This window comes from Triticum aestivum, chromosome 2D, assembly GCF_018294505.1.
Source record: "Triticum aestivum cultivar Chinese Spring chromosome 2D, IWGSC CS RefSeq v2.1, whole genome shotgun sequence".
NCBI classification, from domain to species: domain Eukaryota; kingdom Viridiplantae; phylum Streptophyta; class Magnoliopsida; order Poales; family Poaceae; genus Triticum; species Triticum aestivum.
Window position 1 is genome coordinate 598,993,382 of NC_057799.1, and position 24,596 is coordinate 599,017,977.

Sequence of the window (24,596 nt, forward strand, 5' to 3'; positions counted from 1 at the left end):
GATACGTGAGTTTCTTGTTGGAACGGCGGCTCCGACAGGTTTTAATGACACTGTTATCATCATGATACCGAAAGTAAGCTCTCCGGAGCTTCTCTCGTAGTTCCGACCTATTAGTCTTTGTAATGTTCTCTACAAAATCGCCGCGAAAGCACTGGCTAACCGGCTCAAGGTGGTACTGCCTTTTATGATCTCCGAAGAACAGAGCGCTTTTGTTCCTGGAAGGCTAATAACCGATAGTGTTTTGGTGGCATATGAGTGTGTACATGCAATAAGGAAGAGGAAGAGGAGGAAACCTTTGTGTGCGGTGAAGCTCGATTTGATGAAAGCCTACGATAGGGTGGAATGGGATTTCCTTGAACAAATCTTGCTGAAGTTTGGCTTCTCCAGTCACTGGACGGAGATGGTCATGAGATGTGTCAAATCAGCTACTTTCTATGTGAAGCTGAATGGGGGTTTCTCTACCAGGTTTATACCCTCGCGTGGGCTTAGGCAGGGAGACCCCCTCTCACCATATCTCTTCCTTTTCTGTGTAGAGGGTTTTTCTGCGATGTTGAAGAATGCACAGCGGGAAAATCGGCTCAAGGGAGTATCTTTTGGGTCACAGGGGCCTACGGTTACCCATCTCTTGTTCGCCGACGATAGTGTGGTTTTCCTGGAGGGGTCCTGAGAAAATTTTGAGGTTCTCCGCGACATATTGCATGATTACGAGGTGCCTTCGGGTCAGAAAGTTAATCTTCAAAAATTAGCAATATTTTTTGGCAAGGGCTGCTCCGATGAAGTGAAGGCAGAGTTGCAACAGGTCAGCGGCATTGCAATGGAAGCCCTAGGAGAAAGGTATCTTGGGCTCCCCATAGTTGTAGGGAAATCGAAGGACGGTACTTTCAAGTATGTAGAAGAAAGTGCGAGAGGGAAAGTGTCCAGTTGGAAAGGACAAGGGCTGTCCAAGACGGCTAGAGAGGTGCTTGTAAAGTCGGGACTCCAATCTACCCCAGCTTTTACCATGAGCTGTTTTCAACTCACAAAGAAAATGTGCGGGAATTTGTCATCTATCTCCTCGAACTTCTGGTGGGGTGAAGCGAATGGTCAAAAAAGGGTACACTGGATTGCATGGGAGAAAATTTGCATGAGGAAGCATGAGGGTGGGCTAGGGTTTCGGGATCCGGAGGCTTTCAACCAAGCCATGCTTGCAAGACAAGCTTGGAGAATACTCTAGGTTCCGGACTCGTTATGTGCTCAAGTGTTAAAGGCTCGATATTTCATTGAGGGGTCCATTCTAAATGCAACATGCCCGGAGGGGGGCTCTTTCACCTTCAGAAGTATTCTTCACGGAAGGGACCTTTTGCTCGATGGTCTTATTTGGAGAATAGGAGACGGGACAGCTATCAAGGTTCACCATGACAACTGGATTCCTAGGAAGGGAAGTCTAAGGCCATTGGGCCAAAGATATATACATGGAATAACGAGAGTGTGTGACCTGCTTAATGAGCAAAGGAGTGCTTGGGATCAAGATAAGGTGCGTGCCATGTTCTCATCTAATGAGGCTGAGGAGATCTTGCATATCCCGGTGGGAGGGCCAACAATGCAGGACTACTTGGCATGGAACTACACCAAAAATGGTGTGTTCTCAGTACGCTCGGCGTATCATCTGCGGATGGCGCAGAAAAGCCTCAAAGCTGGCCAGCCGGAATCTTCGTCAACGGTGGCTGATCACAAGGCGTGGCTCAGCTTGTGGGATACTGTAACGCCGGGAAAGGTTAAAACTCACATGTGGCGCTTGATACGAAATGGTCTGGTGGTAGGCACGGAGCTTAAGCGGAGGAAGATTAAAGAGGGAGTGTTCTGCGTGGCTTGTGGCAGGGAGGAAACGAACTATCACAGGTTTTGGGACTGCTTTCATTCAAGATTGTTCTGGAAGATAATGCGTTCGGAGTTGGGGGTGCCAGTGGCGATCCCACCGGAGTCGGTCAGCCCCCAGAATGCGTTAGCGAGATGGCTACTATCTTGGCTTGCGGACGCATCGGATGATGAAAGGGCGGTCATGGTCCAAGGAACCTATGCGCTGTGGCTGGCTCGTAATAACGCCAGAGAAGGGCGGAGAATAGAAGATGCTGATGGCATTGCGAGAAGGGTTTTTGCTTTAATGTGTGAGTGGCAAGCTATCCATGGAAAGAAGAGCAAGCTCGATAATCCAGCCCCTAGGGAGAAGTGGTGCCCACCAGAGGATGAGTGGGTGAAAGCAAACGTAGATGGGGCGATGTCCAAGGTTGGCGACAGGGGAGGAGTAGGTATCGTGCTCAGAAACCAGGAGGGGGCGTTCCTAGGAGGAGCTTGTCATGCTTTCAGGAAATGCAAAGAACCGGCAATGGTGGAGCTATTAGCCTGCAGAAGAGCAGTACAACTCGCGCAGAATCTGAATGTTCAAAACCTCCATTTAGAGATGGACTGCCGGGAGATTGTATGCAAACTGCAGAGCAAGGAGAAGGATTTATCACCGCTCGGGCCTGTTGTTGAAGAGGTCAAGCAAATGTTGGAATCAAGGGATAGATGGAAGATTACATGGGTTCGACGGTCTGCGAATAATGCAGCTCATCGGTTAGCGAGGGAGTGTGTGACGAATAATCTCTGTAAGGTGTGGATGCATGTTCCACCAGACTGTATCTTACAGGTTGTAGCGGACGAAATCCCTGGTTGGGAGGTTTAAATAAACTTCGGTGTGAGTTTCAAAAAAAAAGGAGAACACATCTCCCCCGGGACTCGGTCCCTTTTTTATTTCCAAACAAATCTCATGTCAGGTGCCTCCACAGCTTTCTAGAGCACAACACAGCCTAACCAGGCCACGCGCTGCACCAGCATCGACCAACGCAGCCCCGCCTGGGCCATCGGCAAGACCCAGCATATGGCCCAGACGCGCAATGCCAGCCCCTCCTGGGCCTTGTGCCGCAGCGCGACCGCGCCCTGCAGTCGCCTCGTCCGCGTCGTCACACACGCGCTCGTGCCGAACGGTCCCGCGTCTGCCACACTGCTTCCGATCGATCTAGGTCAATCCAATCTGCTCACAAAAGACATCCACCGACGCCTAGCTGCTCACGATTGCTGCTTAAAGATCACAAAAAGATCAACTCCGCTTTGAATCGCAACTCGCCGACGATATTCGTTCCCGTATCGCAATCGCTTCCTGCAGTCTGTCGATGCAATCTTCTTCCTCCATTAGATCAACTTCAACGGCCTCTTCAAACCTTGCTCATGATACCACTTGTTAGAATAAATCCGAGGCATACCGTTGATCATCCGAGAATCAAGCAATCACACGAGAACGACACCGAGATTTGTTAACGAGGTTCACCGATATGGCTACATCCCCGGGGCTTGACTACGGGCGCTCCTCCCCATGACACCGTCACAATACCCACACCGGCCACCCGGGCGCCGGCACACGCCGCCGGCTCCCCCTTGCGCGCATGTGCTATTATGTTGGCATAGGTTACATCGTGTGTCTAGCCCCGCTATATATGAGAGGCCTAGGATACAAGTGTCCTACTAGGACACGACTCCATATCCTATCTAAACACAATACTACTCCAACTGTAATCTACCTTGTACACAACATTCGACACAACTCTAACAACATGAGACCGCCAAGTCTGCCCCCTCAGTCTTGGTTGTCTCGACTGAACAAATCACCACGCTCCGAAATTTTGTGACGACCCAGCACAACAGGTGAATGCCACATCTGCCTCCTCCTATGGAGTTGATACCAACAGGTATGTAGATATTGGCGCTACTAATCACATCACGGGTGAACTTGACAAACTTACCATACGTGATCGCCACACCGGCAATGAAAAAGTGCATACGGCAAGTGGTCAAGGTATGGAATTATTGATCATACGTCTTTTCATATGGAAATACATATTGACCGTCCCATTCATCTTGATAATATCTTGCATGTTCCAAAGGCTTCTAAAAAGTCATGTTTCTGCTTCTAAACGTACTGATGATAATCATGCCTATTTGGAGATTCGTCCTAATTTCCTTTTATGTTAAGGATCAGGGCACGGGAAGAATTCTTCTTCACAGAACGAGTAGAGTATGGCTTTCAGAGGAGTCAAAGCAGGTGCTTAGCGCAAGCAAACCTGCATATCCTCGGGCATCCATTATTTATAGTGGTTTGACAGATTCTTAAAAATAATATAAATTGTCTTTGTCAAGTAAAGGCGATGATTCGATTTGTGATGCTTGTTAAAAGGGCAAATCTCATCAGTTGTCCTATCATTGCTCAACTAGTGTGTCTATTGCTCCTTTAGAGCTTATACTTTCTCTCATGTATGGGGACCGGGTCTTGCCTTTGTTGGCCGTTATAACTACTATGTATGTTTATTGACAATTTTAGCAAATTTTCATGGATTTATCTGCTTAAAAATAAATATGATGTTTTTTTTTCAGAATTTCCATGACTTTCAACACCAAGTTGAACGCATGTTTGTTGTTGTTCAATCGGACTTGGGTGGTGAATATCTCAAGTGTGTGTGTGGGTTGTAGTTGTTCTATATGCGGTAATTTCTGGTTGTTTCCTTGTATAGACTTTCTATAAATAAAGGAATAATCTCATATCAATCCCCGTAATTTCATATTACCCATATAAACACGTAGGCATCCCTATCGTGAGACGGACGCTTCCACTCAGATTTCTACAAATATAGATGCATGAACTCTATGGCAGTGCGTCCGCGACGATCTTGCGTCAACACAATCGGTAGACCTGGAGTCTTCCCTAGGGCGGGCCACATAAAGTACAATGTATCGTCCTTGTCCTCTTATTAGCAACTCCTTAACATCGAGCGCCAACCTCACCAAATCCTGGGCACTCATGGTGGGCTATTTCTTACACTATGTCGCTCTATTCCGCATAATAGCCCACCACGAGTGTCGAGCTCACCAAAGCCCAAGGCACTCTTCATCCTGGTATCCTTCTCCGAACAATGCATGTTGCTCGGCATAGTGTAAGTCTGAGGTCCAAGAGGCACGACCAAACAAGTAGTTGTTACTTGAGTCGATACTAATTTTGTGTCGGTTTGCTAGAGTCTCTAAATTGGACTCGCACCATATATTGTAACATAAGCTTTTGTATTCTAAGGTTTAAACATTCCACCACCTCCTGTTGAAGAACCCTCCACCATTTACTTACTACCAGTGACCGCCTCCTTGTCTCCCGCCTTTGTATCCCCACCCTTAGTAAACCAGACCAGCGCGAACATGCACCTCGTGGAGTGGTGGAGGGTCTTGGAGATCCATTGATCACATGCTTTCTGGCTGGGGCTCTCAGAAAATTTACCAAAGGATCATAGCCCATCAATTGGCCCATGTAGAAGATTATGTTGGGTTTGTTTAGACCCATGCAACCATTAGGAAGCATGGGGAATGGGCCCAATGTAGGTACCAGTGTCTTTGACACAAACCAAATAGAAAGTAAAATTGCATAAGAGAAAAATGTTCTCACCATTGCAAGCTATTTACTGATGCACACAATGGTCAAGTACATGTTCTTTACTCCAATAACCAGAGCACTAAGAGTTGGTTATGTTGGCATGTACAAAAGTGGAGCGGGCGACTAGTGCAATGAAGTGTTCACTCAACTTGGGTGAAGCTTAAGTCTTCAAAACGATGCTCCATCACCTTAAGATGTTCTTGTTTCCTTTATTTGAGGTTGTCATCCTTTTTCAATATGTTTTGCAGTTTTTTTGTGAGTTGTGTGTGTCTTGTTATCTAGATACTGGGTGTGAACTCTTTTTTTATCTAGCAAAAACAGTAAGGAAGGCCCTACTATGTCGTTTCTATAATAAGGATGGATATGTACATGTGGAGAAAACTAAGGGATTTTTTTTTACAAAATATCAACCCATGATTGTTCCTTGTCAAACTAGGTTTAGCTCTTTTGATGATCAAGGATAGCTCTTTATGAAAGTTTGGAAGCAGTGTCAACACTCTTCTCAGGACTTAGCCGATTTCACAGCGATGCCATCAACATAAGTCTGGGCGTTGCTATTGCGCGAGCCTGAAGCCTTTGTACGAGGCTAGACATTGCGTGCATGTGGTGGGCCCCAACACAATATGTGGGAAGCTGTCGGAGGATGCAAGGCTTTGGATCGATTCGATCGCTCCAACGAGCGAACGTGAAGGAGCTTTCTGGCCTGAACATTGCGGGGAATCTGCTTGTGCAGGCAAGTCTAGATGGTATGCTGGTAAGTGGCTCCAGTATTCTTCAGACCGAAAGGCATTGTAACATAGCAAAATACTCCGAATGGAGTGATGAATGCAGTCTTCAGCTGATCCATCTCCTTCAACTTGATCTGATAATAGTTGGAATAAGCATCCAAAAAGCATAATCTCTCGCAGTCAGCCATGGAGTCCATAATCTGATTAATATGAGGCAAAGGGGAAATGGTCCTTGGGACACACTCGGTTGACATCCCTATAGTCCACGCAGGTACGCCAAGTTCCATCATTTTTGGGGACGACAACTGGGTTCGCCACCCACTCTGAGTGCTCTACTTTTGTGATAAATCCCATGGCCTCGCTCTTAGGATCAGCAAACGACGGAGAGTCTGCTTGAAGGGTTTTTCTCCTGGATACATGTTCAGTCGGTGCTTAGCCAGCTCCCTTGGGATACGAGGCGTGTCAAACGGCTGCCACGCAAAAATATCCCAATTCTCATGGAGGAACCTGACGAGCTCGCTTTCCTATTTTGGGTCCAGGTCATCATCAATCTTAGCCGTCTTGGAGGGATCGCAGGGGTGCACTTGAATATTTTTTGTGACTGTTGCTGAATGGAAGGATGGTTCAGGAGTCAGTTTCTTTTCCATAGGCATCTCAGTGGGATCAACGGTGAGCTTGTATGCGAAAAACTCCACTTTTGCACCACTTTCTTCCGCCATGCTGGCGTTCAGGTTCGCGATCTCTTTTGCATGCCTCGGGTCACCCAAGACCGTAATCACACCCGTGGGGCCCGACATTTTAAGATTCAAGTATGCGTAGCTGGGACGGGCCATGAACTTTGCGTATGCCGACCGTCCGAAGATGGTGTGGGACACACTCTTGAAGTCGACCACCTCGAAGGAAAGGGACTCCTTGCGAAAGTTCTTATCGTCCTCTAATACAACTAACAAGGTAATTTACCTGAGTGGTTTGGCACGCATGCCAGGGACCACCCCCATGGAAGGTCATCCTTGTCGAATTAAGCCTCGACTAGGGAGTTCTCATTTTCTCCAATGTACTCGCATACAAGATATTCAACCCGGCTCCTCCATCCATCAGCACATTCCGCAGTCAGAACCCATTGACAGGTGGGTCAACTACGAGAGCTGGCCATCCAGGACAAGGCAGATGCACGGGGTGATCAGACCGGTCAAAGGTAATGGGCATCTCTGACCCGTGTAGATAGTTTGGGACAATCAGGGCTGCCATGTTAACCATGTCATAAACCCAAAGCGAGTTGCAGTTAAGTCACTGAACCTCACTCGCGCCGCTACATTTACTCCTTTTCCCCCTCTCTCATCGAACCCTAAATCTCGGTTGGACAGAGGCGCCCTGATTGCTTGTATCTACGTTGGTAATTCCCCGAAGAGGAAGGGATGATGCAGCACAGCAAAGGTAAGTATTTCCCTCAGTTATGAAACCAAGGTTATCAATCCAGTAGGAGAACCAAGCAAAACTATGTAAACAACACCTGCACACAAACAACAAATACTTGCAACCCAACGCGTGAAGGAGTTGTCAATCCCTCAACGGTATAGAGATAGATTAAACTGTATGAGATTTGATAAATAGATCTAACTAAAACACAAAATAAAATAAAGAAAGAAAAATTGCCGCAAGATATTTCTGGTTTTAATATGATAGGAAATAGACCGGGGGGCCGTAATTTTCACTAGAGGCTTTTCTCAAGAAAATAGCATATGGTGGGTAAACAAATTACTGTTGGGCAATTAACAGAAAAGCAAACAATTATGATGATATCCAAGGCAATGATCATGTATATAGGCATCACGTCCAAGATTAGTAGACCAAAATGATTCTGCATCTACTACTATTACTCCACACATCAACTGCTATCCAGCATGCATCTAGTGTTTTAAGTTCATGGAAAAAGGAGTAACGCAATAAGAACGATGACATAATGTAGACAAGATAAACTCACGTATGAATAAACCCCATCTTGTTACCCTTAATAGCAATTATACATGTGTGTCATGTCTCTTTCTATCACTGAGATTGAGCACCGCAAGATCGAACCCATCACAAAGCACCTCCTCCCATGGCAAGATAAATCAATCTAGTTGGCCAAACCAAACCAATAAATCGGAGAAGAAATATGAAGCTATAACAATCATGCATAAAAGAGTTCAAAGAAGACTCAATTAATATTCATGGATAGATCTGATTATAAACTCATAATTCATCGGATCCCAACAAACACACCACAAAAAAGAGTTACATCAAATAGATCTCCAAGAACATGTAGGGGAACATTGTATTGCAGATCAAAAAGAGAGAAGAAACCATCTAGCTACTAGCTACGGACCCGTAGGTATGTGGTAAACTACTCAAGCATCATTGAAGGGGCAACAAGGATGATGAAGATCCCCTCCGTGATCGTTGCCCCCTCTGACAGTGCGCCAAAAAAGGCCTCTAGATTGGATCTCGTGATTCTGGAACTTGCGGCGGCTGGAAAAGTGTTTCATCGACTCCCCTGTGGTTTTCGGGATTTTAGAGTATTTATAGAGGTGGAGGTAGGTTAAGAAGCCTCTGGTGAGCCCTACTACCCATCAGGGCATGCCAAAGGCCCCTGGCATACCCTGGTGTCTAGTGGGCCCCATGGGCCTCCTCTCGTTTGCTCTAGAAGCTTTCAGGGTCTCTTATCACCAGAAAAAAATATCCAGAAAGTTTCGTGGCAATTGGACTTCGTTTGGTATTGATATTCGGCAAAGTAAAAAACAAGCAAAAAATAGCAACTGGCACTAGGCACTATTTCAATATGTTAGTCCCAAAAAATGATATAAAGTTGCTAGTAAATGTATATAAAACAGATTGATACTTTAATAGCATGGAACAATAAAAAAATTATAGATACGGGTGAGACGTATCAAGCATCCCCAAGCTTAATTCCTGCTCGTCCTCGAGTAGGTAAATGATAAAAACAGAATTTTTGATGTGGAATGCTACATACCATATTTATCACATATTCTTTTCTTTGTAGCATGGACATTTGGACTTTAAGTGATTCAAAGCAATAGTCTATAATTTGACATCAAGACCTCAATATTCAAGCATATCAACAAGAAACCATGTCTTTCAAAATATCAACGCTAAAGAAAGCTTATCCCTAGCCCATTATGCTCAATCATTGATCCATTCATGAAACACACTCAAATATTAGCTACATCCAATGCACAAGTATGAAAATAGTGTGTGGGTGCCAATAAAAATAAAAATTGCATAAAAGTAAATAGATAGGCCCTTCACAGAGGGAAGCAGAGATTTGTAGAGGTGCTAGAGCTCATAGATTAAATTGAGAGATAAAATTGTTTTGAGAAGCATGCTTTTCCTGTCAACGAAAACGACCGAGAATTCCCAATATCTTCCATGCTAGGTAAATCATCGGCGGTTCCCAAACATAAAATAAAGTTTATTCCTTTTTCCACCATTCTTTCACAATCCATGGCTAGGCATATTCACGGGTGCCTTCCATCCAACACTTTCCAAGAATTTATTATGAACAACATATATATAAAAAATTCATTTCGGGACTGGGCATCCCTATTACCCGCACACTCTCGTGCAATGACAAGTGAATAAATACTCATGTTGAGAATAACATACCTAGCATGGAAAATATTGGCCACCCCTGCCGCTTCATGAGTGGTACAGGCACAAAAAAAGGAAATTCATTTTGAAAATTAGAGTTGGCACATACAAATTTACTTGGAACGGCATGGAAATACCGCATATAGGTAGGTATGGTGGACTTGGTTTAGGGAGTTGGATGCACAAGCAGTATTCCCGCTTAGTACAAGGAAAGGCTAGCAAATAGATTGAGAAGCAACCAACCAAAAAACAAAAACGATTATAAACGAGCATTGAACATAACTAACACTGAATAATGCACCACAAATAGGATATAACTTCATTTCATAACTATTGACTTTCGTGCTTGCATATGGAATTACAAACCTTAACACCAATATTCTTACTAAAGTATAATTACTCACCAACATGACTCATTGATACGTCTCCGTCGTATCTACTTTTCCAAACACTTTTGCCCTTGTTTTGGACTCTAACTTGCATGATTTGAATGGAACTAACCCGGACTGACGCTGTTTTCAGCAGACTTTCCATGGTGTTATTTATGTGCAGAAACAAAAGTTCTCGGAATGACATGAAACTCCACGGAACATCTATTTGGAAAATAAGAAAAATACCAGAAGAAAAATCCACGTCAGGGGGCCCACACCCTGCCCACGAGGGTGGGGGCACACCTACCCCCCTAGGGTGCGCCCCCTACCTCGTGGGCCCCCTGACGCTCCACCGACCTCAACTCCAACTCCATATATTCACTTTCGGGGATAAAAAAATTAGAGAGAAGGATTCATCGCGTTTTACGATACGGAGCCGCCACCAAGCCCTAAAACCTCTCGGGAGGGCTGATGTGGAGTCCGTTCGGGGCTCCGGAGAGGGGGATTCGTCGCCATCGTCATCATCAACCATACTCCATCACCAATGTCATGATGCTCACCGCCGTGCGTGAGTAATTCCATCGTAGGCTTGCTGGACGGTGATGGGTTGGATGAGATCTATCATGTAATCGAGTTAGTTTTGCTAGGGTTTTATCCCTAGTATCCACTATGTTATGAGATTGATGTTGCTATGACTTTGCTATGCTTAATGCTTGTCACTAGGGCCCGAGTGCCATGATTTCAGATCTGAACCTATTATGTTTTCATGAATATATGTGAGTTCTTGATCCTATCTTGCAAGTCTATAGTCACCTACTATGTGTTATGATCCGGCAACCCCGAAGTGACAGTAATCGGGACCACTCCCGGTGATGACCATAGTTTGAGGAGTTCATGTATTCAGTATGTGCTAATGCTTTGTTCCGGTACTCTATTAAAAGGAGGTCTTAATATCCCTTAGTTTCCATTAGGACCCCGCTGCCACGTGAGGGTAGGACAAAAGATGTCATGCAAATTCTTTTCCATAAGCACGTATGACTATATTCGGAATACATGCCTACATTACATTGATGAATTGGAGCTAGTTCTGTGTCACCCTATGTTATGATTGTTACATGATGAATCACATCCGGCATAATTCTCCATCACCGATCCAATGCCTATGAGCTTTTCACATATTGTTCTTCGCTTATTTACTTTTCTGTTGCTACTGTTACAATCACTACAAAACACCAAAAATATTACTTTTGCTACCTTTACTTTTGTTACCGTTACCACTACTATCATATTACTTTGCTACTAAACACTTTGCTGCAGATACTAAGTTATCCAGGTGTGGTTGAATTGACAACTCAACTGCTAATACTTGAGAATATTCTTTGGCTCCCCTTGTGTCGAATCAATAAATTTGGGTTGAATACTCTACCCTCGAAAACTGTTGCGATCCTCTATACTTGTGGGTTATCAATACTATTTTCTTGCGCCGTTGCCGGGGAGCATAGCTCTATTCTTTGAGTCACTTGGGATTTATATCTGCTGGTCACTATGAAGAACTTGAAAGACGCTAAGACAACAATTTATCCCTCAACTACGAGGGGAGGTAAGGAACTGCCATCTAGCTCTGCACTTGATTCACCTTCTGTTCTGAGTAAGCTTGCGAGCTTCTGCTATTCGTTCTGATATGTCACATGTTATTGATGATGCCACTTCTGCTATGCATGATACTTATGATGAAACTACTACTATGCTTGATACTACTGTGCCACTTGGTGAATTTCTTGATGAACAAATTGCTAGGTCTAGAGAGAAAGAAATTATTGAAACTGATTATATTGATGAAAGTGATGATGAAGACTTGCCTGTTATTCCTGAGGGTTATGTTTTTGATAGAGAAGCTACTTTAGCTATTTTAGCTTGCAAATATAGATATGAACTCAAGAAGTTATTAGCTAAATGGAAGCAGCAATCTCTTAATGATAGAATGAAACCTGACCCTGGTTTTGCTACTTCACCTATCTGTGTTACTGATAAGGATTATGAATTCTCTGTTGATCCTGATATAATTACTTTGGTTGAATCCGATCCTTTCCATGGCTATGAATCTGAAACTGTTGTGGCACATCTTACTAAATTAAATGATATAGCCACCCTGTTCACTAATGATGAGAGATCTCGCTACTTCTATATCCTTAAAATATTTCCGTTCGCATTAAAGGGTGATGCTAAGGTATGGTTTAATTCTCTTGATCCTGGTTGTGTGCGTAGTCCCTAGGATATGATTTATTACTTCTCTGCTAAATATTTCCCTGCTCATAAGAAACAAGCTGCTTTAAGGGAAATATACAACTTTGTGCAAATTGAAGAAGAGAGTCTCCCACAAGCTTGGGGGAGGCTTCTCAAATTACTTAATGCTTTGCCTGATCATCCTCTCAAGAAAAATGAAATACTTGATATCTTTTATAATGGACTAACTGATGCTTCCAAAGATTACCTGGATAGTTGTGCTGGTTCTGTTTTCAGGGAAAGAACACCAGATGAAGCTGAAATTCTATTGAATAATATGTTGACAAATGAAAATAATTGGACACTTCCTGAGCCAGCTCCTGAGCCAATTCCCGAGCCAATTCCTAAACCAACTCCGAAGAAGAGAGGTGTTCTATTTCTCAGTCCTGAAGATATGCAAGAGGCAAAGAAATCTATGAAAGAAAAAGGTATAAAAGCTGAAGATATTAAGAATTTACCTCCTATTGAAGAAATACATGGTCTTAATCTACCGCCTGTTGAAGAAACATATGATCTTAATCCATTACCTATTGAAGAACCTCATGGTCTTGATAACCCGACACAGGTAGTAAAGGTAAATTCTCTCTATAGATATGATAAAGTTGAAATCCCTCCTACTAAAATTGCTAGCCAATGCTTGGATGAGTTTGATAACTTTATGGTTAAGCAGGAAGATTTCAATGCTTATTTTGGTAGACAACTAAAACAAAATGCTTATATGATTGAACACTTGGGTGATTATATGGCTAATATTAAAGGTGAAATTAAACTCATTACTAAACATGCTTCTATGGTTATCACTCAAGTAGAACAAGTACTTAAGGCTCAAAATGATTTGCTCAATGAAATGAATAATAAGAATAATGACTATGCTGTTAGAGTGGCTACTAGAACTGGTAAAATGACTCAGGAACCTTTGTATCCTGAAGGCCACCCTAAGAGAATTGAGCAAGATTCTCAGAGAAATAATATTGATGCACCTAGTCCTTCTAAAAAGAAGAAAAATAAAAATGATAGGACTTTGCATGCTTCTAGTGAACCTACTGCTGAACCACCTGAGAATCCAAATGATATTTCTATTTCTGATGCTGAAACACAATCTGGTAATGAACATGAACCCAATGAAAATTTTAATGATGATGTTCATGATGATGCTCAACCTAGTAATGACAATGATGTAGAAATTGAACCTGCTGTTGATCTTGATAACCCACAATCAAAGAATCAATGTTATGATAAGAGAGACATTATTGCTAGGAAAGATGGTAAAGAAAGGGAGCCATGGGTTCAGAAACCCATGCCTTTTCCTTCCAAACCATCCAAGAAAAAGGATGATGAGGATTTTGAGCGCTTTGCTGAAATGATTAGACCTATCTTTTTGCGTATGCGATTAACTGATATGCTCAAAATGAATCCTTATGCTAAGTATATGAAAGATATTGTCACTAATAAAAGAAAGATACCGGAAGCTGAAATTTCCACCATGCTTGCTAATTATACTTTTAAGGGTGGAATACCAAAGAAACTTGGAGATCCAGGAGTACCTACTATACCATGCTCCATTAAAAGAAACTATGTTAAAACTGCTTTATTTGATCTTGGAGCCGGTGTTAGTGTTATGCCTCTCACTTTATACCGTAGACTTGATTTGAATAAGTTTACACCCACTGAAATATCTTTGCAAATGGCTGATAAATCAACTGCTATACCTGTCGGTATTTGTGAGGATGTGCCTGTTGTGGTTGCAAACGTTACTATTTTAACGGACTTTGTTATTCTTGATATTCCCGAGGACGATAGTATGTCTATTATTCTTGGAAGACCCTTTTTGAATACTGCAGGGGCTGTTATTGATTGCAAAAAAGGCAATGTAACTTTTCATGTTAATGGTAATGAGCATACGGTACACTTTCCGAGGAAACAACCTCAAGTTCATAGTATCAACTCTATTGGAAAAATTCCATCGATTATATTTGGAGGTTTTGAATTTCCTCTTCCTACTGTCAAGAAGAAATATGATATTCTTATTATAGGGGATGTGCATATCCCCGTTGAGGTAACATAGTGTTATTCGAAATTTCTCCGGTTTCATGTTATTCGGAATGAGTTTGTTAACAAGACTTGATCAACCTTGTTAGTGGATTCCTTTTGATGAGCATGAGATGGATGAAACTAGAAGGCACAACCTTTTGTACCCTCTTTCTACTTTCTGTCATTTAGTTGAATTAAAGTAAAAATAGTATTTTTCTGTTTGTTTTCTGATTTATCCGTGCAACATAAAAATACCCCGAAAATAAAAGTTCTCCAAATGCCCTGAAAATGGAATATGATTTTTTCTGGAATATTTGAGAATATCTGGCACTGAGAACACATCAGGAGGGGCAAGCTTTTCACATATCCGGCATAATTCTCCATCACCGATCCAATGCCCACGAGCTTTTCACATATTATTCTTCGCTTATTTACTTTTCCGTTGCTACTGTTACAATCACTACAAAACACCAAAAATATTACTTTTGCTACCTTTACTTTTGTTACCATTACCACTACTATCATATTACTTTGCTACTAAACACTTTGCTGCAAATACTAAGTTATCCAGGTGTGGTTGAATTGACAACTCAACTGCTAATACTTGAGAATATTCTTTGGCTCCCCTTGTGTCGAATCAATAAATTTGGGTTGAATACTCTACCCTCGAAAACTGTTGCGATCCCCTATACTTGTGGTTTATCACTCATATATGACTATCTCCATATCGCAAAACTATTTCAAGGAATCAAGTTTTAATATCCAATGATTTCATGATAGTTTTTATTATCCCTCTTGAATATCTATCACTTTGGGACTAATTTCATATCTTAAGCAAATTACCATTGATAATAACAAGCTCTCAAACAAATTTAAGTGAAGCACGGGAGCATAGATATTTCTTCAAAATTTTCATGTCTCATAATAACATAAGTGAAGCATGAGAGGATATTTCTTCAAAATTTTGCTAACTCTCAAAATGATCTAAGTGAAGCATGAGGTCTTCAAAATTTTACTAACTCTCAAAGTGATCTAAGTGAAGCATGAGAGTATTTCTTCAAAAATTAAACCACCACCATGCTCAAAAACATATAAGTGAAGTACTAGAGAAATTACATGGCTCAAAACATTTAAGTGAAGCACATAGAGCAATTCTAACAAATCATAGCATTATTATGGCTCTCTAAAATAGGTGTGTCCAGCAAGGATGATTGTGACAAACTAAAAAGCAAAACAAGCAAAGACTCATATAATACAAGATGCTCCAAGCAAAACTCATGATATGTGACGAATAAAAATATAGCTCCAAGTAAAATTACCGATGGTCGTTAGAAGAAAGATGGGATGCCTTTCGGGGCATCCCCAAGCTTAGTTGCCTGGTACTCCTTGAATACTACCTTGGGGTTCCATGGTCATCCCCAAGCTTAGGCTTTTTACACTCCTTATTCCTTCATCCATCGTGATCTCACCCAAAACTTGAAAACTTCAATCACACAAAACTTAACAAAACCTTCGTGAGATCCGTTAGTATAATAAAGCAAATCACCACTTTAAGTACTATTGCAAACCCATTCATATTTTATTATTGCATGATAGCTACTGTATTCTAACTTTACCATGGCTTATACCCCCTTGATACAATCCACAGATTCATCAAAATAAGCAGACAATGCAACGAAAACAGAATCTGTCAAAAACAGAACAGTCTATAGTAGTCTGAACTTTAACCATACTTGTGTAACTCTAAAAATTCTGACAAATTAGGAAAACGTGGAAAATTTGTATACCAATCATGTGTGAAAAATTAAGAATTTTATCATGCTCCTGTGAATTTTAAAAATTCTGCTACTGGATGCAAAAGTTTTTGTTATTGCACATAATCAAATCAACTATCATCCAACATGATCCTAAGGCTTTACTTGGCACAAAAACTAACTAAAACATAAAAACACAATCATAACAGTAACATGATTGCATATTTATTAAAAACAGAAATGTAAAACTATTGGGTTGTCTCCCAACAAGCTCTTTCTTTATAGCCATTAAGATAGGCTTAAGATTTTATTGATGCTCACATGAAAGATAGTAATGAAACACAAAGAGAGCATCGTGTAGCATGTGAAGAACACATTTAAGTCTAACATACTTCCTATGCATAGGAATTTTATAGGAAAACAAATTATCAAGACTAGCAAAAACTAGCATATGCAAGGAAGAAGAAAGAAACAATAGTAATCTCAACATAACGAGAGGTAATTTAGTAACATGAAAATTTCTACAACCATATTTTCCTCTGTCATAATAATTACATGTAGGATCATAATCAAATTTAACAATATAGCTATCATATAAAGTTTTCTGTTCATGTTCCACATGAATAAAAAATTTATAATCTACCAAGATAGTGGGATTAACATCTACTAAAGTTATGACCTCTCCAAACCCACTTTTATCAAAAATTTCATAAGATTGAACACTCTCCAAATGTGTGGGATTATTTTTACTTAAAGTTGTCGCTCTTCCAAACCCACTTTCAATATTATTGCAAGCATTATTATCAATATCTTATTCATCATGAGGCTTAACTAAATTTTCAAGATCATAAGAAACATTATCACCCCAATCATGATCATTGCAATAAGTAGTAGACATAACAAAATTATCATCCCAAGCTTGTAGCTTTGCATATAATTAGCACAATTGACAATAATAGAATTTATATTGATATCATTGCATTCGGGCTTTTCATTCAAGGAGCTATTATGAATCACTTTATAAATTTCTTCTTTCAACACTTCATCACAATTTTCAGATTCATGATTTTCAAGCAAAACGTCATAGAGATAATCAAGTGCACTCAACTCACTAGCAACTGGTTCATCATAATTGGATCTTTTGAAAAGATTAGCAAGTGGATGAAGATCCATATCAACAAATTTTCAGCAAGCAAAGATGCAAGCAAATAGAAGGCACATTGCAACAAAACAAAGATAACAAACGAGCAAACAAAACATATTTTTGTGTTTTTGTAAAAAAATTAGAAGTGGAGGAGATGAAACGAGAGGCAAATGGAAAATAAAGTAAATTGCAAGGAGATGAGAGTTTATGCGTAGGTACTTGATAGATGTTGATGATGTCTCCCCGGCAACGGCGCCAGAAATTCTTCCTGATTGCTTGTATCTACGTTGGTAATTCCCCGAAGAGGAAGGGATGATGCAGCACAACGAAGGTAAGTATTTCCCTCAGTTATGAAACCAAGGTTATCAATCTAGTAGGAGAACCAAGCAACACTATGTAAACAGCACCTGCACACAAACAACAAATACTTGCAACCCAACACGTGAAGGGGTTGTGAATCCCTCAACGGTATTGAGATAGATTAAATTGTATGAGATTTGATAAATAAATCTAACTAAAACAAAAAATAAAATAAATAAAGAAAAATTGCACAAGGTATTGTTGGTTTTAATATCATAGGAAATAGACCCGGGAGTCGTAATTTTCACTAGAGGCTTCTCTCAAGAAAATAGCATACAATGGGTAAACAAATTACTGTTGGGCAATTGACAGAAAAGCAAATAATTATGACAATATCCAAGGCAATGATCATGTATATAGGAATCACACCCAACATTAGTAGATCGAAATGATTCTGCATCTACTATTATTACTCCACACATCAACCGCTATCCAGCATGCATCTAGTGTATTAAGTTCATGAAAAAACGGAGTAATGCAATAAGAACGATGACATGATGTAGACAACATAAACTCACGTATGAATAAACCCCATCTTGTTACCCTTAATAGCAACGTTACATGTGTGTCATGTCTCCTTCTATCACTGAGATTGAGCACCGCAAGATCGAACCCATCACAAAGCACCTCTTCCCATGGCAAGATAAATCAATCCAGTTGGCCAAACCAAACCAATAAGTCGGAGAAGAAATACGAAGCTATAACAATCACGCATAAAAGAGTTCAAAGAAGACTCAATTAATATTCATGGATAGATCTGATTATAAACTCACAATTCATCGAATCCCAACAAACACACCGCAAAAAAGAGTTACATCAAATAGATCTCCAAGAACATTGTATTAAAGATCAAAAAGAGAGAAGAAGCCATCTAGCTACTAGCTACGGACCCGTAGGTCTGTGGTAAACTACTCACGCATCATCAGAGGGCCAACAAGGATGATAAAGAACCCCTCCGTGATCGTTGGCGCCTCCGGCAGAGTGCCGGAAAAGGCCTCTAGATTAGATCTCGTGGTTCTGGAACTTGCGGCGGCTGGAAAAGTGTTTCATCGACTCCCCTAGGGTTTTGGGGATTTTAGAGTATTTATAGAGGTGGAGGTAGGTCAGGAAGCCTCCCATGGGCCCCACTACCCATCAGGGTGCGCCGGAGGCCCCTGGCATGCTCTGGTGTCTCGTGGGCCCACAAGCCTCCTCTCGTCTGCTCTAGAAGCTTCCAGGGTCTCTTATCACCAGAAAAAAATCTCCAAAAAGTTTCGCGGCAATTGGACTTCGTTTGGTATTGATATTCTGCAAAGTAAAAACAAGCAAAAAAAGCAACTGACACTGGGCACTATGTCAATAGGTTAGTTCCAAAAAATGATATAAAGTTGCTAGTAAATGTATATAAAATATCCAAGATTTATACTTTAATAGCATGGAACAATAAAAAATTATAGGTACGTTGGAGACATATCACGCCCCACACCTAGCCGTCGCCACACCTCCTCGACGACACTTGTCTCCGGCGCGTTCGAGGTCTTCCTCCTCCTCCCTCTCGCCATGCCTCATCGACAGATGCTCCCACTCATCGAGGCGTGTTCATATTCTTCCTCATCTGCATGGAGAGGATCTGGACAGGGTGCCGCTGCCCGTGATCTTGATGGAGCGTCGTAGTGTGGATCTGGGCGGGTCATCGGGGTGCAGATCAGTGTTGGTGGGTCTGCTGCCTCTCACCGGTGACGTAGGTAAGCACATACTTTGCCAAATCATCTTTGATGAACTCACATGTTTGAGTATTTTGGAATTAGATGAAGGACATGGCTAATTTTATGAGCTAGTTTATCAGCCGCCACTGCCCGCTACACACTGAGTGATGGAAATATACCCTAGAGGCAATAATAAAATGGTTATTGTTATATTTCCTTAATCATGATAAAGGCTTATTATTCATGCTAGAATTGTATTGACGGGGAACTTAAATACATGTGTGGATACATAAACAAATACCGTGTCCCTAGTGAGCCTCTACTAGACTAGCTCGTTGATCAAAGATGGTTAAGGTTTCCTAACCGACATGAGTTGTCATTTGATAACGGGATCACATCATTAGGAGAATGATGTGATGGACAAGACCCATCCGTTAGCATAGCATATGATCGTTCAGTTTATTGCTATTGCTTTCTTAAATGTCAAGTAATGTTTCTTCGACCATGAGATCATGCAACTCCCGGATACTGGAGGAATACCTTGGGTGCTATCAAATGTCACAACATAACTGGGTGATCATAAAGATGCTCTACAGGTATATCCAAAGGTGTCTGTTGAGTTGGCATGGATCGAGACTGGGATTTGTCACTCCGAGTGACGGAGAGGTATCTCTGAGCCCTCTCGGTAATACAGCATCACAAGAAGCTTGCAAGCAAAGTGACTATGGAGTTAGTTACGAGATGATGTATTACAGAACGATTAAAGAGAATTGCCAGTAACGAGGTTGAACTAGGTATGAAGATACCGACGATCGAATCTCGGGCAAGTAACATACCGACAGACAAAGGGAACTAAGTATGTTGTCATAAAGGTTTGACCAATAAAGATCTTCGTGGAATATGTAGGAACCAATATGGGCATCCAGGTCCCACTATTGGTTATTGACCAGAGAAGCGTCTGAGTCATGTCTACATCATTCTCAATCCCGTAGGGTCCACATGCTTAACGTTCGTTGATGATATAGTATTATATGAGTTATGTATGTTGGTGACCGGATGTTGTTCGAAGTCCCGGATGAGATCACGGACATGACGTGGATCTCCGGAATGGTCCGGAGGTAAAGATTGATATATAGGATGATATGGTTAGGCCAAGGGGTAAGGCCCACGGGGCTTTAGGTCGGTGCAAAAGGATGTTTTGCAGAGTTCAGGGTCCAAACGCCGGAGACCCCGGCGTCTGGCCCTGGGCCAGACGCCGAGGCCCATGGCGTCTGGGCCAAACGCCAAGTACTGTGGCGTCTGGTCCTGGAAGTTCGAGAAGGACTCTTCCTTGCGGGCAAAACCGACTTTGAGGAGGCTCTTTCTCCAAGTTTCGACCCCAGGGCTCAACATATAAATAGAGGGGCAGGGCTAGCACCCGGAACACATCAAGATTCACCAAGCCGTGTGCCGGTAACCCATCCCCTCTAGTTTATCCTTCGTCTAGTTTCTGTAGTGCTCGGCGAAGCCCTGTGGAGATTGTTCTTCATCACCAACCATCACCACGCTGTCGTGCTGCCGGAACTCATATACTACTTTGCCCCTCTTGCTGGATGGAGAAGGCGAGGATGTCATCGAGCTGAATGTGTGCTGAATGCGGAGGTGCCATACGTTCGGTACTTGATCGGGACGGATCGTGAAGGTGTATGACTACATCAACCGCGTTGATAAATGCTTCTGCTTAGCGATCTTCAAGGGTATGAAGATGCTCTCCCCTCTCGTAGCTATACATTCCATGGATAGATCTTGCGTGTGTGTAGAAATTTTTGTTTTCCATGTAACGTTCCCCAACACTAAGCTCGTTCATGAGCTTGTTTATGACCACTGACATTTATGTTTAATTTCCTAAGTTTGCATGACATGCCTAGTTCTAGCATCGGCAACACTGGATGGCGCAGCAACGACAAGTCCTCGTTCTGCTATCCGATACCATACAGAGAGAAGCCGTTGCAATATTCTCTGGTACCTCAATGTTGGTGCAAAGAGAAGGCTTCCAGGTGGATTTCTTGGAGTGCTAGAATCCAGGCGGAGATATTTCAACTGCACAAGAGTTCGGGTGATGTCCTGTTTCTTCTCATTTTCCGACGTTTCGGGGCCAAAAAGGAAAACATATTCTTGAATCCGATTTGTGTTAATACCGTAGGTTGGTGGATGTAAGTTCTTCGAATGGTTCAACCCAGAAGTTCCCAAGTTCTTGAATCAACACTTGATTGAATTGCGTGACATGGTGTGTCGGCTGAAAAGAGAAAAAGTGCACTTCTTAGTGAATTAGACGCCTGCAAAGCATGGAATCAAGAATTGCTGATCAAGAAGAAGGATATGCAAATTGATGTGTTACTAAAGAAAGATGCTGAAAATTTTGCTGCTATTAACTAGTTTAGTGTTGCGCAAAAGAAATTAGAGCCAGAGAAATTTGTGCTGAAATGTGTTCTAATAGTAGCATTACTTGTTATGTTTGTCAAGCTGCTGTCTTGAACATGCTGGTGTAAGAAACATGTAGATGCAAGGATAATTAGTGGACTAGTTCAAGTCCAGGATGTTTTTAATTCCTGAATTTTCCAATTTGTAGACACCAAATAGCATATGATCTGTCTGATATAGGAAATTTCATCAAATAGCCTAATAAAAAGATAGTCGGGGCATAAAATGTGGACTCAATTCTAGGGCTTTTACACACCAAATAACCTACTAACAAGGGGTTAACAAGATGTCACATCTTGCCCATGTTCCAGGACAACAAACTTACTCAACAATCCATCAAATTTGGAGATCTCTTACATATTTCTATTTAACTAAGCTACATAATAAAAGCTAGTATAGAGATGACAACTATGATAACTGCACCATGTATCTATTTTTCTCCTCTTCCTTCATGCTACTTCTTCACCTTGCGTTGGTTTTTCCCTTGAAGAGGAAAGGGTGATGCAGCACAATAGAGATAAGTATTTCCCTCAGTTAAGAACCAAGGTATCAATCCAGTAGGAGAAACGCGCAAGTCCCCAATAGATGTACCTACACAAACAATCAAACACTTGCACCCAATGCGATAAAGGGGTTGTCAATCCCTTCACGGTCAGTTGCAAAGGTGAGATCTGATAGAGATAGATAAAACTAAACAAAAGATAAAAAAATTTGGGTTTTTTTGGTTTATAGATCTGAAAATAAAAGATTGCAAAATAGTAGATCGGAAACTAATATGATGAAAAATAGACACGAGGGCCATAGGTTTCACTAGAGGCTTCTCTCATGAAGGAAAATAATACGGTGGGTGAACAAATTACTATCGAGCAATTGATAGAAAAGCGCAAAGTTATGATGATATCCAAGGCAATGATTATGCAATATAGGCATCATGTCCGTGTCAAGTAGACTGACTCTTGCCTGCATCTACTACTATTACTCCACACATCGACCACTAACCAGCATGCATCTAGAGTATTAAGTTCATAAAGAACGGAGTAGCGCCTTAAGTAAGATGACATGATGTAGAGGAATAAACTCAAGCAATATGATGAAACCCCCATATTTTTATCCTCGATGGCAACAATTCAATACGTGTCTCGCTACCTCTACTTTGTCACTAGGTGAGATCACGCAAGATTGAACCCAAAGGTAAGCACCTCTCCCATTGCAAGAAAAACCAATCTAGTTGGCCAAACCAAACCGATAATTCTAAGAGAAATACAAAGATACCAAATCATGCATATAAGAATTCATAGAAGATTCAAATAATATTCATAGATAAGCTGATCATAAATCCACAATTCATCGGATCTCGACAAACACACCGCAAAAGAAGATTACACCGGATAGATCTCCAGGAACATCGAGGAGAACATGGTATTGAGAATCAAAGAGAGAGAAGAAGCCATCTAGATACTAGCTATGGACCCGTAGGTCTGAGGTAAACTACTCACGCTTCATCGAAAGGGAAATAGAGTTGATGTAGATGCCCTCCGTGATCGAATCCCCCTACGGCAGGATGCCGGAAAAGGCCCCAAGATGGGATCTCATGGGAACAGAAGGTTGCGGCGGTGGAAATGTGTCTTCATGGATGCTTCTAGTGGTTTTGGAATATATGTAAATATATGATGACCCACAAGTATAGGGGATCTATCATAGTCCTTTCGATAAGTAAGAATGTCGAACCCAACGAGGAGCAGAAGGAAATGACAAGAGGTTTTTAGCAACGTATTCTCTGCAAGCACTGAAATTATCGGTAACAAATAGTTGTGTGATAAGATAATTCGTAACGGGTAACAAGTAACAAAAGTAACTAAGGTGCATCAAGGTGGCCCAATCCTTTTTGTAGCAAAGGACAAGCCTGGACGAACTCTTATATAAAGCAAAGTGCTCCCGAGGACACATGGGAATTACTGTCAAGCTAGTTTTCATCATGCTCATATGATTCACGTTCGTTACTTTGATAATTTGATATGTGGGTGGACCGGTGCTTGGGTGCTGCCCTTCCTTGGACAAGCCTCCCACTTATGATTAAACCCTCCCGCAAGCATTCGCAACTATGAAAGAAGAATTAAGATAAATCTAACCATAGCATGAAACATATGGATCCAAATCAGCCCCTTACGAAGCAAGGCATGAACTATGGTTTAAGCTTCTATCACTCTAGCAACCAATCATCTATTTATTACTTCCCAATGCCTTCCCCTAGGCCTAAATCATGGTGAAGTGTCATGTAGTCGGCGTTCACATAACACCACTAGAGGAAAGACAACATCACTACTAGGAAAAGGGCTATAGCTGATATGGACATTAATGGCGCACCATGTATGTAGCAGTGGCACACCAGATACAGGTGCGCCATTAGTGTCCTCATTACTAATGGCGCACCAGACACACGGTGCACCATTACTAGCAAATTTTTTTTTTTCCAAAACTATTAATGGCGCACCAGGGCACAGTGCGCCATTACTAGTTTTAACTAGTAATGGCGCACCACACGCTCTGTGCGCCACTACTGACAATTTTTTTTACTTCTTTTTTCAAAAGTAGTAGTGGCGCACCAGGGTGAAGTGCGCCATTACTAGTTCAAACTAGTAATGCCGCA